This window comes from Crocodylus siamensis, chromosome 1 (assembly GCF_052110815.1).
Source record: "Crocodylus siamensis isolate JL-2025a chromosome 1, ASM5211081v1, whole genome shotgun sequence".
Taxonomy (NCBI): domain Eukaryota; kingdom Metazoa; phylum Chordata; order Crocodylia; family Crocodylidae; genus Crocodylus; species Crocodylus siamensis.
The window spans coordinates 346674724-346692522 of NC_143395.1; the positions used below are offsets into that span (position 1 = coordinate 346674724).

Genomic DNA, 17799 nt, shown 5'->3' on the forward strand with positions numbered 1-17799 from the left:
AGCAGGTCACAGCCAGGCAGCAGCCCCCATTTCCAGACTGCTGCAGTGGATAAAGTGTGCAGGGAACTCTCAGGGGTGCTTCAGCAGACTGACTGGCACAAGGGGTAATCTCCCCAGGTACCAATTGGCCAGGTCTCAGACGCTCCTGAGAGTGAGTAGCCCTGAGATACTTACCAGAGCAGCTTTTTATGCTTCTGGGGCCAGGAAAGGGCAGCTTTTTATATTTCTGGGGACAGCACAGGTGCTGGCACTGAGGCAAAAAGGTCCAGCGCAGCTTTGCACCACTTCTATTTCCGCTGCTGCAAGCACACATACTTGCATGTGTGGATGCACCCACAGGCTGCATCCATACAAGATGCTACATGACACATCTCATTGCTATGGTGACAGTGTCAATGGGCATGAACTGTGATTCTGGTGCTACTGTAGGGCTGGAAACAGCATGGGTCACAAATGTAGTAACAACTGTGCAGACAAGCACATATGTAGATGTGCCCATAGAGGTGGATGGTTAAGGTTAGTGTAAGGGAATTCTTTTTTTTTTTTTAATTAGTGCTGCCAATACAGGGAATAGAAGCTGCCATGTGCAAGAGAGCCCTGAATGGAAAGTTCCACAGTGTGCCCAGCACGTGCCCCCTGGGCGACCTCAGGAGCTGTCAATCAGCCCTGACCTACTTTCCAGTCTTGTGCAGGTTCTGTTGCTTTAAAGGGCTTGTCCTGATGCATGCCTAGTGAGTGACTGAATGAGGTAATTACTCTGGAACATTCTTATAACTAAGCGCCCTGATTGGCCATGGGGTGGCTATAAAGAACCCAGGAGCCCCCACCTTAGGGTGGGTGGTGTGAGAGGAGCGTGTGGTTTGTTTAGGAGTACGGGTGTTAGTTGGATTTGTTAGCGTTGTGTTGTTGGTGGGGGAGTCTGAGGAGACCGTGCTCTTTCTGTGAGCAGAGGCTGCTTAAGGCAGGGACTGCAAGGCAGACTGAAAACTGGGATTCGATCTCCCGGTTTTTCTCATACTCCATATAATGACTCACTCCGTCATTCCAATTCCTTTTGTCGATTCTTCTGGTTACTGGACTGGTTACAAGTTTTCAACCTTACTAAGGTTGCGGATTATCCTTGTTACATCAACTTCACTTACCTGGTTCCTGACCTCAGCTTCCTGCGTCGACCATCCCATTGTCCATCGGACTGGTGTCACGACTCTGACACCGCTTTCACCGAGTTACAGTTCCTGTTTGTCATTTGTGGTTCCTTACATGAGCTGTTGACCAGCCCGGGGACTTAAGGAGTGGGTAGCCGCCCCTATCCCTCGTGGGGTAGATAGCAAGGGCTCACTCCGGAACCCCGTGGGCCAACAGACCCCTCTGTGATTCGTTATTTTACTGTAACTGAAGATGCCTACGCATCCAAAGCGTAAGTTAATAAATCATCTTTGTTTAAGAAACCATATGCTTCTGCGCCATTCAGACTCCATTGCTACAAATCCCGCCTGTTCGTTCCAATTGCCACCACCTGGCCACCCACTGTGACACTGGGGCTTGGTTCATCCCCCCCAGGACAGTTAGGAAGAAGCGTTGCATTTGTCCATGGTTTTGTTTGTTGCAGAGTAGAAATGTCCTGGGATTGGTATGTATTCACATCACCCTTCTAGTCACTGAATACATAACTGCTGTCCTGCCATTGATGTAGTTATGCAATCCTGGGACAACTGTTTAGATGCACTTACCAGGCTAAACTGCGACATAATTGTAGTGCTCATGGTTTTACATGCACACCTGAATTTACTTGGGCATCATGACGCACGTTTGTATCACATCTTTTCATGGCCAGTTTAATAAAGTTTAAAGATACCTGCAGTTTAAGGCATTCCAGTCTGTTTTTTATTTAGTTCATAATATACTTTTAACTTGACTTTTAAACTGCAAATTTAAGAAACTCTTTAATTATTTGTGCCCCACTTTAGATTTCACAGCTCTTTCTTAAGTACCACAGAGATTTATAGCAAAGGCACACTGTCTGCTAAATGGATTGCTAGACTGGGAGTCATAAGACATGTTTTCAACCTCTGGCTATGATAAAAGCATTACAAAAGATATTACAAAAGATCTGTTGTTAGTTTTGGAAATGGTTTCATAAGTTCAGGAGTACAGGAAATCAAGAAAAAGCCAAGGGCTGCAATGCAGATGTGTTGACACAAGGAACAGTTAGAAGAATTGTTCTGATAAAAGGAAATTAACTCAAGATAAGAGTCTGCAGTTTTTTAAATAGCTCCTCTTTAAATGTTTAGATCTGTTGGAAGATAAGTGCCCTCAACAATCGCTGTTTTTCAGAATGCATAAGACTCAAAGTTTGTACCTCTAATGTCTCTTGTATCTCTCAGATTTGGGCAAAGATCTTTCAACAAAGACAATTTTCAATACAAAGTGAAAATTCATTTAAAAAAATGAAATAAGCATATGTTTACCAACATCATGATAATATGTTCAATATATGAGTTCTTGGACTATAACAAAGCTCCATAATAAGTATTTCCCATCAAGTGAAGTAGAGGACTCCATATATCTGATAGATTTCACAGGACATCACAACAAAATCACCCAGAAACTGGTATCTGAAAGTTTCCATTTGTAAGCTATGAAAAGAAAAATGCACACTTAGTTGTATTTAAAGAATGGAAATGGAAAATGATGCTGACCCCGAGTCTAACCACAAGGTACAAACTCAAACTCAGGTCAGTATAACTGACTAGAAACCCTTTCACAGCATGAACATAGTGAAAAAACTTTATGTACTCTAGTTATAGTTTGAAAAATATTATACAAAAGCATTATAAAGCACTCAGTGCAATCCAGGTATAAAATAAAAACCTTACCTAGGTTTTAAGACGTTTCATAATATATTGTAGTTATACTTTGTAATCTTTGGCTGGAACAAAGCATACTAAGGAAAAAGCTGTAAATAAATCTCTATAAATCAAAAGACTATAGTTAGATGTAAGCCAAAACCTTAGTTAATTGATCAGTGCCTTCTATTTTGCCTCCCTCTTTCCGTGAGTTTGAAAGTGTGACTTGAATCTATTCACTTAAGGTAGTTTTTGTTCATTTAATTAATTAAATCGATTAAGTTTAATTTAATTGAAGCACTTCATCCAAGGTTCATAACTTAATATGCAACCATTTCTAAGCCTGCTCCTCTAGAAATCATTGACCTCCATGGTGATGATTCTGAAGAAAGAAATTTGATTCCTTATTGTTGTCTTACTCCTTCCTTTGAAATATTGCTAAGTTGGTGACACTTTCTCTACCAGCCTCTTTTAGAGAGTGACTGATTTTGATCACTGATACTCCTCACAACCAGTCCCAAGTAACTGTTCTGGAAAACTTTTACTGCAAACTGCCTGTTCTTGTTCTTCCTATCCTAGATTCCAGGTGCAAGAGGGATCCTTAAAAATCTTTTGGTCATCCCAGAGTAGACTGCTAAGAAGTTTTTTGGGGTTCAGTTTTCAAAGTTAGCAAACTATGATCAAGTACCTTTGCTGCAAAATTACAGTGACCTTTCTGCAAGCACATGATATGAGGGCACTGGCGTATAATGAGACCAGTTGGTTCAACCGCATATCATTATGTTCAGTTTCTAAAACATAGGATACATGAAACACAGAGCATTGAATGAAAGTAAATGGACAATTGTTTCTTTTTTCACCAACAAATATTTTGATTTTTGAAGAGAATATAATATTAAGCTAGTATGTACCAATGTCTTGGAAGAGAATATGATAAGGAACATCACAAAAACACAGAAGACAAATTAAAAAAAAAAAAACAGAAGAAAAATGCTATGGATTTGTATTGATTTGTAAAAGTGATAGTAGGTAATAAAGTACTAAAGCAGTTGACTGATTTTACAAATGCCTATTTACTTTTGTTCCTCACAAGAGGCTATTAAGGAAACTAAACTCTGATGGAATAAGGAGCAATATACTGGTATGGAGTAGAAACCGATTAAAAAATGAGAAACAGAGCTGCGGACAAAATGATCAATTTTCAAAATGACGAAGGTTACCAGTCAGCTACCCGAAGGTTACAGTGTAGGACTAAATGATCTGGAAAGGGGGATGAACAGGATAGTGGTAACATTTGCAGACTATATCTATTGTTTAGAATCTCAATAAGGCTGGAAGGGAAATTCTGCTGGACTTAATGAAGCTAAGTGGATTAGCAATACAATAGCAGATTAAATCGTGTGTGTGTGTGTGTAAAAATAAATAGATATATATTAAAAGGTGTATGTGTAGATGTGATTATTCACACTGAAGTGAGTAAAATTAATTGCCTTTTTAGCTTTCTGAGTGTCATGCACTTACAAAAAATGAAGTTACTTGTAGGAGTTCACTGTATGGCATACATAGATATTCTTGCAAATTACCATATTTACCTAACTATAAAATGGCCCTGATTATAAGATGACCCCCTGCAATAATTAGATTCTATATATGGACCATTTATAAATTTATTATAATTTTCCAGGTATAGAATTGTGGAAGGTAATTGTAAGTTTACCTTGAATTTGTCTCCTTCCCACTGTTAGAGGAGGAAAAATAAATCTGGGAGGTCAGGTAGACTCCTTTCCCTCTGTCCCCCCCCAAACTTACCCCCCTGCAGCCCTTCCTCCCTCTCTTTACAGTTCTTCCTGAGCCCATAGAAGGGGAGGAATTTGAAAACACTGACCTTGACTTTACAAGTACCCATATACGTCGTTCATCCAGAATTGATGATGCGTGTTACCTTTTTTGAAACTGCTATAAGCTTTAGCACAGGTACTCCATAAACACATTTAGGTTTGTATTTTTTTTGGGGGGGGGTGTTGTTTAGGGGAGGGAGTTTATTATTTTTTTTTAAGGAAAATGTTTTGTGTTCCAAGTCAAATCAGCCAAATCAATTCCAAATGCATGAGTCAGTCAAGAACCAAATGTGGCCCTGCTACTGGGTAATAGAATTTAGCTATGGTCCTTTAGTTTAAATAGCTCTCCTACCCCTATCTTTTATCCCCTTACCATATATTTATTTTTTTAAAATCATATCCCTTCTCTTACTCATCTTCTAGAACATATAAACCATATTCATTTAGTTTTCTTTTATATGATATAATTGTCATTCAGTTGAGCAAACTAGTAGTCCTTCTCTGTACTCATTCCTATTTGAATTTTTAAACCAATATTTTTTTCTTGTGTCACTCTTTTATCAAAAACTCAAAAAAAAATGTAGTTAACGTGTTAAAAATCCATTTCTTCATTACAGATTTTTGTGATTTTCCTAAATGCCTCAATTTTTTCCCATTTAAATGTAAAATTTCTGCCTAAATTTTACTGATTTAACCTAATTTCCATTGTTTCTCTTGAAAGTTTCAGTATTTTTTTCTTTTCTAGTTCAGGGCTTTGTATATTAGGTCCATAACATTTAGAAAATGTGGCTTTATAGGTGACAAAATGTAGACTACAGATTGACATCTGTAACAAATATGTATAATATTGGGTGCATCTACGTGATACACTTTAAGGCACGTTGGTCTAAATTTAAGGCTTATTGGGGTGCATTTCTATATGTGCATGCCCTTAATGCGCATTAAAAATTTAGGCTATTTAACCTGAAATTTAAGACCTGCATGTATCAAATTTCGGCACAAATAGTTAAAGCATATTAATGAACGTGTACACATGTTAAGGCACATTAACACTGTGTGTGCCCTAATTTGGGACTAACTTTTGTCCCAAGTCAATCCACACACAGCATCAATGTGCTTTAATATCTGCACGTGTAGGTATTGCAGCCTAAACCCACTTAATGTACATTAAGCTAATATGTGTTAAATTTAGGCATGCTGAAATGTATGTGTGGACATGCCCAGAATGTCATATTTAAAGACCTGAATAGTGTTTTTAGTATAAAAGTTTTAGCAGAACTCATTTTAGAGTCCTACATATTAATATAGATGTACCTTTACCATTTAGTTATTTTTCTTTAACACTTTTTACTGTTCCATATCCTCTCATATGTAGTATTTCTGAGAACAACTGAGCACTTTTGGGATTAAGCCATTTCATATGTTTGAAGGCACATTTGCCCATAATCATACCAGGAAAATCCTAGTAGATGGAAATTACAGTATGGGAGGGATGACCACCTGCCATCTTGCCATCGACCAAAATTAGGGGAAAGAAAAGTGTAAAGATGATCCATCCTAACATATCATTCAGGAGTTGCAAGTGCAAATAAAATACTCAGAATGTGGTTGAGAGAGATGTAATGATTCTTTGTAAATTATTACTGCTATTTTTTATGTTTATTATGTATTATGTATATTCCAATAGCGATCAGCAGGGATCCTGGTTTCTCTGATTTAAACAAAATCCTCAATTTTTGGGTTAAAGAAAAGTAACCCCAAATCCACATTTTTCTGTGATTTAAGTGAAATATCATAGATATATATGAAAAATGTGGGATTTGGGGTTACTTTTCTTTAACCAAAAAATTGAGGATTTTTTTTAAATCAGAGAAAACCAGGATCCCTGCTGATCGCTATTGGAATTTATATATATATATAGTGGTGTTTCATTTTAATCATGGCAAGATGTGGATTTGGGGTCATTTTTTTTACTTGAAAATTGGGGATTTTTTTTTTAAATCTGAGAAAACCAGGATCCTTCGTGATCAGGTGCCACATCTGAGATGTGGGCACATTATTATAGGCACTATGCATATGTATGGTAAGAAACAATTCCTGAACAAAAGAGATTGCAAGTTATTATCATTCATGTTTAAGAGATGGATAACTGAATGTACGTGCACACATTTGACAGTGCTGGGAACCATGCTGGGAACCTGATCTAGTACTTTAGGGTGGGGAAAGGGGCAGAAAGGATTGGATGGAGGTTAGCAAGTCTGCTGGGCAGGCTTGTGAGTCTGCAGGAGGGAGTTGTTTGTGAGCGTGGGGACTCAGGGAAGGGATAAAAATATCTTTGTCAGGGTGTTAAGGGGGTAGGAAGAGAGCATCTCTGGGTCTGGAGCAAGCATTTGGGATTTCTCAGCCCCATGGCTGCACTCTGAACATGTACAGACATCTTTTAATTCAAGCTAACCCGAACTTACTGTATCTCTTAAGGAGAACTAATTTAGATTTGGCCAGACATTTTTGCCTGATCTAACCTCCCAAAATGTCTATACAGATCAATACTAAGATTGACCTAACCTAGTTAGGTCAATCTAAGTGTAATGTCTGCCATACCTGGAAGCACAGAGAAATTAATTACCTAAGGTCCAGTAGGAAGTTTGTGACAGAACTGGTTAATGAACCTCAACTTCTTGAGTTCAGATCTACTCCATTAGCCTGGCTCTTCCTCTTTAAATCAGCCAGAGTATAGCAGAGAATCTATGATAGGAAAAGCAGAACAAAATGGAAAAGAGGTTGGATGTTATCCAAAAGAGTTAGAATCAAAATTACATAACCTTACCACCTTGCACTCTCAGTATCCACTAACAGTATCTACCTATTTTCCAATACAAAAATTATTTTTTGATTTGGTTTGAAAGGTCATCGAAGTTACCCTTTTCTGGACAACAGGGAGAATTGAATTTTAAAGCCAGGACTACATCACTGAGGATAATCTGACCAATGTCCCAAAATTAAACATACTTGATATTCAGCTGAGTACGAGTACTGAAGTGAATAATGGGAAGGGTGTTATCTCTTAGAAAGCCTAGTCCTAAGCATTTTAGGGAATCTGAATATTTTTTTTTCCATAGAACGTCGGTGAGGAATGGCCACATCCATCATGGATGCAATGTGTTATTGCAGTGCCTTAACTAAACAGTGGTAACTTCTAAAAATCTGTTCTTCATGATTAAGAATTCCTTTAAATGTATTTTCAGTATTATTTATAGACCCCTTTATACTCTTCTCCTGGTAAACAAAATTAAGCAAGAAGCATACAGATTTACTAATGTACTTTAGCATAAGCAGGGGGTTTTTTTACATTTCACCAAGCAATATTTGTATTTTTTCTCTAAGATTATATAATATTAGTTAAAATATAAGTTGCTTCTAATGGAGAAGGGAGAGGGGGAGGGGATTCACCATGGGCAAGATAAGAAACAGCTAAGGTAAATTTCTGAGGGCAGAAAATGAAGGTCACTCTTTTCTCCATGTAAACAAGTCTTTAAAACCAGCTGCATCACACATACACTGTTTTTTTTATGGAGAGTTTTATTAATATTGTGCCTCTGAAGCTTCTGAAATTCTGATTTATGTGATGCTAGGCAGGAAACAATCTTTTCAACGGCATTAGTTTTGACATGTATGGCAAGCTTTAATAAATCTTCAGTTTCATAAGGTATTTGTTTAAAGTAAATAGCGCACATACCCTCCGAAGTTAGACCACCCACACAAGACAATAACCTTTGAGATGCAATAAAGAAAAAAGAATGGTCACTTGGCAGGAAGTCCCAGTAGAGTAAAGATGCCAACATTTACAGCTGAATCCAAATGTTCAACAGATGGTAAACTGAATAAGGTACAGCTGGAACGATAGCACTATGTGGGGAAAGAAGTACATGATGAAGAGTGGAAGTTGAAATGCAAAAGAGGAATATTAACAAGGTATCTTGGAACAATAGTGAAACAAGGTCAGTCTAAGTCATATTATTAAAGATTCCAGCTGAGAAAGATAATAGGACCCTGCTGGACTAATTTTGGCTTTAATTTATGACATGACCTTTGGGCACAAAGGATGACATTTTAATATAAGACATTTCTTTGCTATAAGTTAGATTTGTTCAGCTGTAAATTGTCTCAAAAATATTTTGCATGAATATTTATTTTACATTCTGCATGCATATGAAGTGCAAGACACCACCATATCTACTATTTCCACTCACTCATTCTTTGAAGCTGCTAAATGTAAAAATATTCATAAAAAAATATGATTTACCATAGATTTAAAATTGTATCAATAAGGAATAGAATCTTGAAATTAAAAACAGAGCTGAAATGAGCTGTTTACCAGAGATTATTGCCACAGGCCCATGCTTTCATATGCCACTGTATTCAGTCTCCTATCTGAAGTTTATTTTTGTAACCACTGGCTAGGTACTATTTCCTCATTCCTCAGAAGTATCTATATAGCTTTTTACTATAGGGTTTAGAGAAGGAATGGTGTGAAAATGTGATGTGAGACAGTGGGAATAGAGGGTCATCCTTTCTACAGAGGATGCTTCTCTCTGACTTGAACCAAAAGTTTCCAGGAGTTAGTTGTGGTAATCTCTTAATGGCCAGTCACTAACTGCCTAGGGAAAGGGTAGCTCTGCAAAATCAGAAAGTCAATGTCAACATAGTATGGGAGTTTGTCATGTTGCCAGAGGAGATGGGGCATTGTAATAATCTTTAGGGAAATGTTTCATATTAGTCTGAATTCAGTGAGATTTGGCACAGTTTCCCCATTTGTTCATTGCACTCCATCATGACATCTACTGGGCTGAAAGAGTCATGAGACAGAAACACTTGGCTAAATCCTGGATAGATCCTTTGGAGTTCTACAGATTTATACTAATTGAGCTTCTAGCCCATTGGCACTACTTATTGTTCATGTACAAAATTATATATATAAAATCTCCACACAGGGCCAGGTTCTGCACACCCACTCAGATAGTTAAGAGTGGAAGTACCAAATGCAAGTATAAAAGTCAGGTTCCAAAACTGATGCAAACTGCATCCACCAATTTCGGTGACTTCTGAAAAATACTGCAGTGTCTGATTAAATGACATAAAATAACTCCCTTGTCACTGAATATGAAATGGAAGAAGGAGCAACGGCATGTTGTCTGTTTTCAATTGTCTCAGAGTTGCTATGTTACCCCAATCAAAAACCAGTGCCCTGTTGTGTGAGCATTGTACAATCATGCAATAAAAAGACAGTGCTTATCATTAAAAGATTACAGTGCACCTTAAAGATAAGATGTAACAGGTGGTTGAAACAAATCAATGAGTGTGTGGGGAGGATAATCATAATTATAGCATGAGGGCTACTTAGTCAACAGTAGCACAGTCATAAAAGAGCCTTTGCTACACCGTTATTTCAGAGAAAGCATTTAGCATTTATTTGTTACAATGTCTATTCTGAAATGTCTTTTTTTTTAAATTTTGCAGGGGATATACTCTGTGGCAAAGGACTAGTTGAATAACTATCAATGCAGAAAGTAATTTCTCTTAAAATGAAAATCCTGCCAGAATAATGCTAGGTTTTCAAATATGATTGAAGAGAATACATTTATGGTCCCCTTTTTGTCTTGTCCTACACAAGTCTTTATAGTGTGCTTATGTAAAGATATTAACTTCCAACTGTTGTTTAGCTGCTATGATGCATAGGTCCAGAAGGTTTGAATAATGTTCATAAGCATCCACAGTTTGGCAGGCTTGTTTAGCTGAAACTCCAAATCTATTCAAAGCTCTCCTGTTATTAAATGTGTTAAGTAGAATTACATTCAGCTGCATACATTTATGGGAAATTAACCTCACAAAAACAGATATAAAGGTTTGGATTAATTTTGGAATAGGTTCATAAAAGAGTGTTTGTATTTGTATTAAACAATGCAGGTTGCAATGCTTAAAATTATAAGAGGTTTTAACATAGGTGAATAGTAAAGTTTTAATAAGTATCCCCCTCACTATTTTTAGCTTAACTCACTTTCATAAAAACTATATTGATTCACATATTTTCAATAGCAAAAGCAAATTACAAAAGAAGAAAAAAAAGAAAACTCCCATAGCATATATTATGCATAAAATTAAACAACTTTACCCCAAATGATGGTGTAAGTTATCCAAATCAAATAGCAACTCATTATTTCTGTTTTAATTATAACTGAAGGGAGCTATAATTTAATGCATTCCAATCTTTTCGGGTTTTTTGTTTAGTGCATAGTATAGTTTTAACTTTACTTTTAAACTATGAATGTAAAAATCTCTTTAATTATTGGTGCCCCACTTGAGCTCTCACAGTTCTTTCTGAAGTACCAGAGATATTTACAGGGAAAGTGCACTGTCCGCTATGCTGCTGACCTAGTGTGTGATCCTAAGTAAATATAAACTTTTTCTACCACTGTTTCTCCAGTTCTGAACTAAGGACATAGATTACTCCTTTTGGAACGTGCTTTGAGCTCTAAGAATTCTGCCATCCAGATGCTATCCAGTTGCTTAGTGTTATCACAATTTTGTTTCTGGGTAAAATGTCAACTTTGTATAATATGTAATGATAATAAAAAGGTGGAAGTATTTTTCCCCTCATTCTGTGTAAGACTATGCTAAAATATTTTTCCATTCTACATGGACTTCATGACCGTCTCTGTTCAAGCACTAGAAGAAGGATTAGGAGTCTCAGTTCTCTACCAACAACTGGACAAATTAATTGCAAACAATGTTAGACAGCATTGCCATAAACCCCCCTTAGTTTTCAAGCTAGAGAGTTAGGCAACTAAGAAAAAGATGCATTTAAACCAGAATGTTGTTGAGTAAACAGCTAAGATAGCTAAGAGGAAAATATTGAAAGGGAGGGAGCTTTAGGCTCTATTTCTCAAAGCATTCTCTGGTTTACCATGGAAGAAACAGGGAGGGGGGGGGAAAGAGAGACAGGGCAAGCCCTCATCTTTATTATAGCTAACTGGATAGGGCATTCATTTTTGTGAGGTAGAAGACCTCTCTTCAAATTCCACCTCTACCCTACAACTTAAGAAATATTTGAGCACAGGTCTGCCACATGCCAGTAATTATCTAACCAATGAACTGTAGTGTCCATCTGTCTTTTCTGAGCACTCCTTGGAGTAATTAATAGCTAAACAGTAGAGGCAAAATGAGACCACAGCAGGAAAGTTTGGGGAAGTATCACTGTACATGTGTGATCACCTTGAGCATGCTCCAGGAATGGGGGGAGGGGCTGCTCTGAGAGCTGTTCTAATTAAAGTGCCTAGAGCAACACATGTATCAGCATCCCCGAGCTGAAAAATGGCAGTGGAGGCACTTTAACTAAAGATTGTCAAACAATTAATTGAGTCTGTTCCCATGCGCTGTAATTACAGTGTTGGAGCAGCTTCCCTCCATGTGCATAGGCATCTCTTGTGTTTGGGACATGTTTTAAGGAAATGTGAGTTCAAGGCCATTCAAAGTTAGATGAAGAACTGATTTGAAAAGAGAGACATATATTGTACCTTCCAGTTTTGGGACTCATCATTGGATAAAATGATATCTGTATGAGTCAGCAAGAAGTCTGGTGTGTAGATGAGAAGTGCTTTAAAAAAGCTATTGGATCAGAACCAGCTGGCAAAGGGCTTGGAGGACATTTAATTGGAGCGTTTGTATGATCTACAGAACAGAGCAGTTTAGTAGCAGCAATAAAAGGCAGTTTTGTACAAACACAATGACAGTGTAAGGGACTGGGACATAGGTGGTCTTGCCTAATGGTTAGGCCATTGAGGGAAAGTAGGGCCTGGGGCTGGGTCAAAGGGCAGAAGCCTTATGCCAAAGGCGGAGGGAAATCCAGAAGCAGAGTGCACAACACAGTCCAGGGTCAGATGCCAAGTACCAATCCAACTGGCAATCCACAGGGCAAAATCCCCAAGCAGAGCAAAACCAGGGTCTGCAGGGAAATCCAAACTGACCTTCAGAAATAAAGCAAAAACAAGGGTCGGGAACCAGGGCACTTCTCACAGCAGAATTGCTGACTGGCTTGCGAAACTAGGGCCTCAGCTCACACTAAATAGATAGATGTTGTTCTTAGCAGCCAGTCAGGATGCTTGCCTCTCCTAAATGGGGGCAGAGTTCAGTAGCTGAGCTTTACTGCAAGTGTGACTGCTGAGGTACTTGGCTCAGACTAGTCAGCCTGCTCAAAGTCAGAAAGTTAGGTGATATGGTTATTAATTGTTACTTAGCAATTAAATGGGAATCTTCAGGGTCTTAGTGGGTATGTCTACACATTCACTAATGCACCCTAATTACTGTGCATTAAATTTAGTATTTGGTTAACCAACTACTAGATCAATATACAGTCAGTTGTGCTACTGTGCAGTAGCACCAGTTCATGGGCTTTTAGCGATGCTTCCTGCACAGTAGGCTATTAACACAGTTTTTGCCATGCATGCTACTGTGCAATGTTTTTAGGCTACTGCACAGTAAGCATCTCATGTAGATGCACCCAGTGATGCTTAGGCATAGGTATCAGAAAGATAAGTAGATATCTAAGGGCATTTGTAGACAACACTTTAAAGTGGGTTAAATGCCTTTTGCACTGCTTAATAGTGTTGCTGTTTACCCATTCGGCAGCGTATTACATGTTAATTCCAGCTGCTGTAGCACATTCGGTGACGTAATGTGCCTTAAATGACTTTGGGACACAGCAAATGACACTGGGGCACTGCAAACTAAAACAACTCTGAGGAGTTCTAGTTTCCTACCCTACAGCCATGGAGGGAAGCACCGGGCTCCATGTGGCTCAGGGCCTGTGCAAGCAGCCCATGCAGGCAGCCCAGCAGCAGCCTGAGAAGGCAGGCTTCACAGAAGGGAAAAAAAAAAGGCAGCAAGCCTGATCTTTCTCCTCCCCGACACTGGAATCTGCCTGCCTGAGCTGTGTGGAGGCCCGGTGTTTCCCTCCACAGCTGTGGTGCCCTCTAGGACTGCCTGAGCCAGGTGTCTGCAGGCAGGTGCCACCTGTGGGCAGGGGGCATTGCTGCTGCAGAGTAAAGCACCAGCCCCTTCACCTCCACCCCAGCTCAGGGACTTCTCTGCCCACCAGCAGCTTGCTCTCCCTACCCACCATTGGAGAGTCAGGTAAGGATTGGGTGGACACGACACAGGGGTTTACCTCACCTGAAATTGAAGCGGTGTTTTTAAAAAAACATCGCTTCAATTTAGGGAGAATTAAACCCCCGTGTCATGTACAGATGCCTTAAGAGCCAAAAAAGGGATTAGGCATTGCAGCACCAAAATTTTAGGTGCTCTGCCTTCTGAGTAAAGGCACTGAGTAGAGGTTTTTACATTCCTTATGCCAGTGGGAACCAATCTCTTTGGCAGGCATGCTACAAATTAAGCCCCAGGACTTCCCCAAGTATACTCCAATCCCCTTCTGCTGCCTGAGCCATGACTTTCTGCCCCCTGCTCTGTGCTGCTGCTGCTGATCTGCTTCCTGCCCTAGCTGTTTCATGCCCTATCTGCTGCTTTCTGCTTCCTGCCTTATCTGCTGATGTGCTGTCTGCCTCTTCTCTGATCTGCTGCATGCCACAATGTGGAGGCTACCTATGCCATACTTGTAGTAAGTGTTCTACGGGTTGGCCATCCATGCCTTAAAAAATGCCTGTGGAAATTCAGAATCTCAGAATAAGATTTACAACTGCTGGTACTCTTGAGTTGGGCCATTCCCCATACCTATAGGTTGGGGAACTCCCTTCTCGAAAGCACAGTGGCAGAAAGAGATCTTGGAGTCATTCTCAATTCTAAAATGAACATATGAGCCGCCAATGTGAGGATGCAGTCAGCAAGGCTAAATGCACCTTGTCATGTATCTACAGATGCATCACGAGCAGGTCCAAGGAGGTGATCCTCCCCCTCTATGTGCCACTGGTCAGGCCACAGCTAGAGTACTGTGCCCAGTTCTTGGCACCGCACTTCAGGAGGGATGAGGCCAGCATTGAGAAGGTCCAGAGGAGGGCCATTCGCATGATTAGGGGGTGGCAGGGCAGGCCCTACGAGAGAGGCTATGGGACCTGAGCCTGTTTAGCCCTCACAAGAGAAGGCTGAGAGGGGATCTAGTGGCCAACTATAAACTTACGAGGGGGAAATGGGTTCCCCTGTTCCCCCGAGCATCTCTCAGAGTAACAAGGCGTAATGGCCACAAGTTGTTTGAGAGTAGGTTTAGGCGAGACATTAGGAGGTACTACTTCATAACTACCTGGCTGGGGCCATATGAGCTTAAACTTACTAGGGGTCATATGAGCCCAGTATTCATTCCTGCCCAGGGCCAGGGGTCAGACTTGATGATCTGCTCAAATCCCCTATGACCCTACATCTATGAATCTAAGCTAACTGATAGAAATGCATTTTGGAAACCAAGGCACTCCACTGGCATCCTCTTTATCAAGGTTCTTCTGTCAGATTAGAATTTGCAGTTCCAGATCATTTCTTTGAGCTGGGCAATTAACTTATTTATTCCCAAAACAAGATGTAGATCACATTTAAGAGTAGGGTCCAAAAATTCAGAACACTGAGCCAGGTGCCATTTAAGCCCACCAATAGAAAATACCAGGAAGAATGTTATATATTACAACATGGTAACATTAACCCAACCTCAGATCCAAATGTGGCATAACACAAAGCATGCCAAGTAAGCGTACAGATTTTCAGTAACTTAAAAGTATAAACTATGTAACAAGGGCTTCTCATACTTAACTGTAGCAGAGACAGTACTCGCTATAATTTGGCCAGTTTAATCAGGTATTTGCAGAAAAAGCAGTTGCGCCCATGCTCTTTGATTTGTCTAGTTCTTCCACTCTGACATAGAAAAGGCTAATTTTGAGGGCTGGAATACAAAAGACTGAAGATTCCTACCACAGGACCTCATTGTGGTCAGCCTTTACTCTTATGCAATATCATTCCAGCACCGCTACCTCTATTTCTTTTCACGGACTAGAAGATTTGACAGAAGGAAACATTATCTTCTACAAGGCTGAGCTGAACTATACCTCAAACATAACATAAATTCACTTAATCTATTGCTAGATGTAATGCAATTTACTATTCCTGTTTCGTTTCATGGCTGCTTTCCCAACATTTTATGAAACTTTTCAACTCTGTGGCCAGAGCAACTGGAGATTGGCCTATACATCTATACTATAGTTGTATGAGGCCTCTACTGAGCACTGCAAATGACTGAGTGACTCATACCTGAATTAATCCCTGCTTTTTTAGACAAATCAAAATGTACTGTTGATCAGACAAAGATTTGCTACTTTTCCATCCTCTGCCTTACTTAACATTCATTTGGTTCCCTTAGTGCTAAACCTCATACTGATCTTCAACTTCATTCTCTCTCTGTCAGATGCAGATACTTCCAAGTCCTTTTAATCACCTACAGAGCTAGGAAATATATAAAGTAAAATTGGCTTCCTTGTACATGCATGTCTTATTTAAAGAAGCCGGTGGGTGTTTTTTACTGTGGTTGTTTAAATAATAATAATAATAATCCTTAGCTCTAACAGCATTTTTCATTAGCATATGTGAAACTTTACAAAGAAGACCAGTCTACTTATTCTCCTTTTAAATGAGGGGAAAGTCAGAGAGAATAGAAGTGATTTATCAAAGGTTAGATTTGTTCAACCTCAGGCCTACTCCAGGGCTGTGCCCAGTACAGTTCTTAATACAAACTCTCATCAAGAAAAATAGATTGTTCCCGGGTTCTGGGTCCCTACTTACCCTGGGAAATGCTTTTGGCCACATAAACCTCAGGAGAGGGTTCAGGACTATGAATCCTGAGTGGAGTGATTGTCTTAGCCTCAGAGAGGTGGAATTTAAGACTTATCCTTGTCTTCATTATATCTTATTGGCTAGCCAGGGGTCTCATACCTAAAAAAGTAGGCCCTTTACAGCCTTAGAAGAACCATGCCACACATGGTTCTCAAGTTACTGGTATGAACATGGAACTTACACAAACAGATGAAATTGTCACATTTTTAAAATGTGTGTCCTTTAAATTAGAGTGAAACAAAATTACTGCTTTCTACTTAGCTGTACTAAGACTTCAATCCTGGGCTGTTCATTTGGCAGGTTATGCTGGAGCCAGGAACCTGGAAGCCATGGAAACATAGAGTGCTGAGGCGGGCAGGCTGAAGAAGTACAAGGGTAAATTGACAAGATGCCAGGCAGCTTTCAAAACCTGCCAAGTAGATGGTATGCATGGGGAATGTATCTTTTCTGAAAGAATGTTGTCAATAAAACCAGAACTTCAGAAGCAGCTGGTGCTAGTGCAGAGAGCACTGGATGAAGCTACTAAACATGCTATGGAGAGAAAAACCTTTGGAAAACTACTAGAAGTAAGTTTATTATAAAACAATAAGGAGAAGTTTAATAACACATGTTCTATTAATAGAGCCTACTTTTATAACTCTGCTTGATTTCATAAGGTACCATAGCATCCCTTTGTCCTCACTCTGGTTTCCATAATTACAAATAAATTGAGCCATGTGCTAAATCCAAGGATCCTGAGAGAATGAGTTGGTAAGCAGGTTGGCTTTCAAATCAAGTGCTCATGCTTAATGGCAGCAGCCAAATATGAAGTCTTGTTCCTTATTGGGAAATGAGTTGCACAAAATGTAAGACTGATCCCATACTCTCTTTCTGACAAACATAAAACCAAATGCACAATATTAATATGGTTAGAGACAAAGTAGTTTGGCAAACACTGAGGTTAATGACTAGTTTAAAAATAACTTTAAAATGGGTTTGCTGTGTGATGGAGACCATAGCCCTGAGGTAAATGCAGAAGCCAATGACCTGAAGGAAGCAGAAGCAGGAGGGGACAACAGGGGAACCCCTCATATCCTCCTGAGAAAGTAGGGTAATTGGCTAGTTATCTCAGGTGTCTGTACATGAATGCACGGAGCCTGGAAAACAAGCAGGAAGAATTGGCAGTTCTTGCAAAGTCATGAAACTATGATGAGATTGGAATGACTGAGAATTGGTGGGATAGCTCTCATGACTGGAGCACT

The 17799-nt window shown here is 39.5% G+C and overlaps 1 long non-coding RNA gene across 1 annotated transcript in view; it reads left to right on the forward strand.

Annotated features, from left to right (window-relative positions):
• Positions 1-16933, forward strand: part of LOC149874922 (uncharacterized) — a 41825-nt gene extending 24892 nt beyond the window's left edge. Inside the window, exon 3 of the long non-coding RNA XR_016439988.1 lies at positions 16859-16933. This is a non-coding gene — a long non-coding RNA (uncharacterized LOC149874922). The remainder of the gene's footprint in view (positions 1-16858) is intronic.
• Positions 16934-17799: the final 866 nt, after the last annotated feature.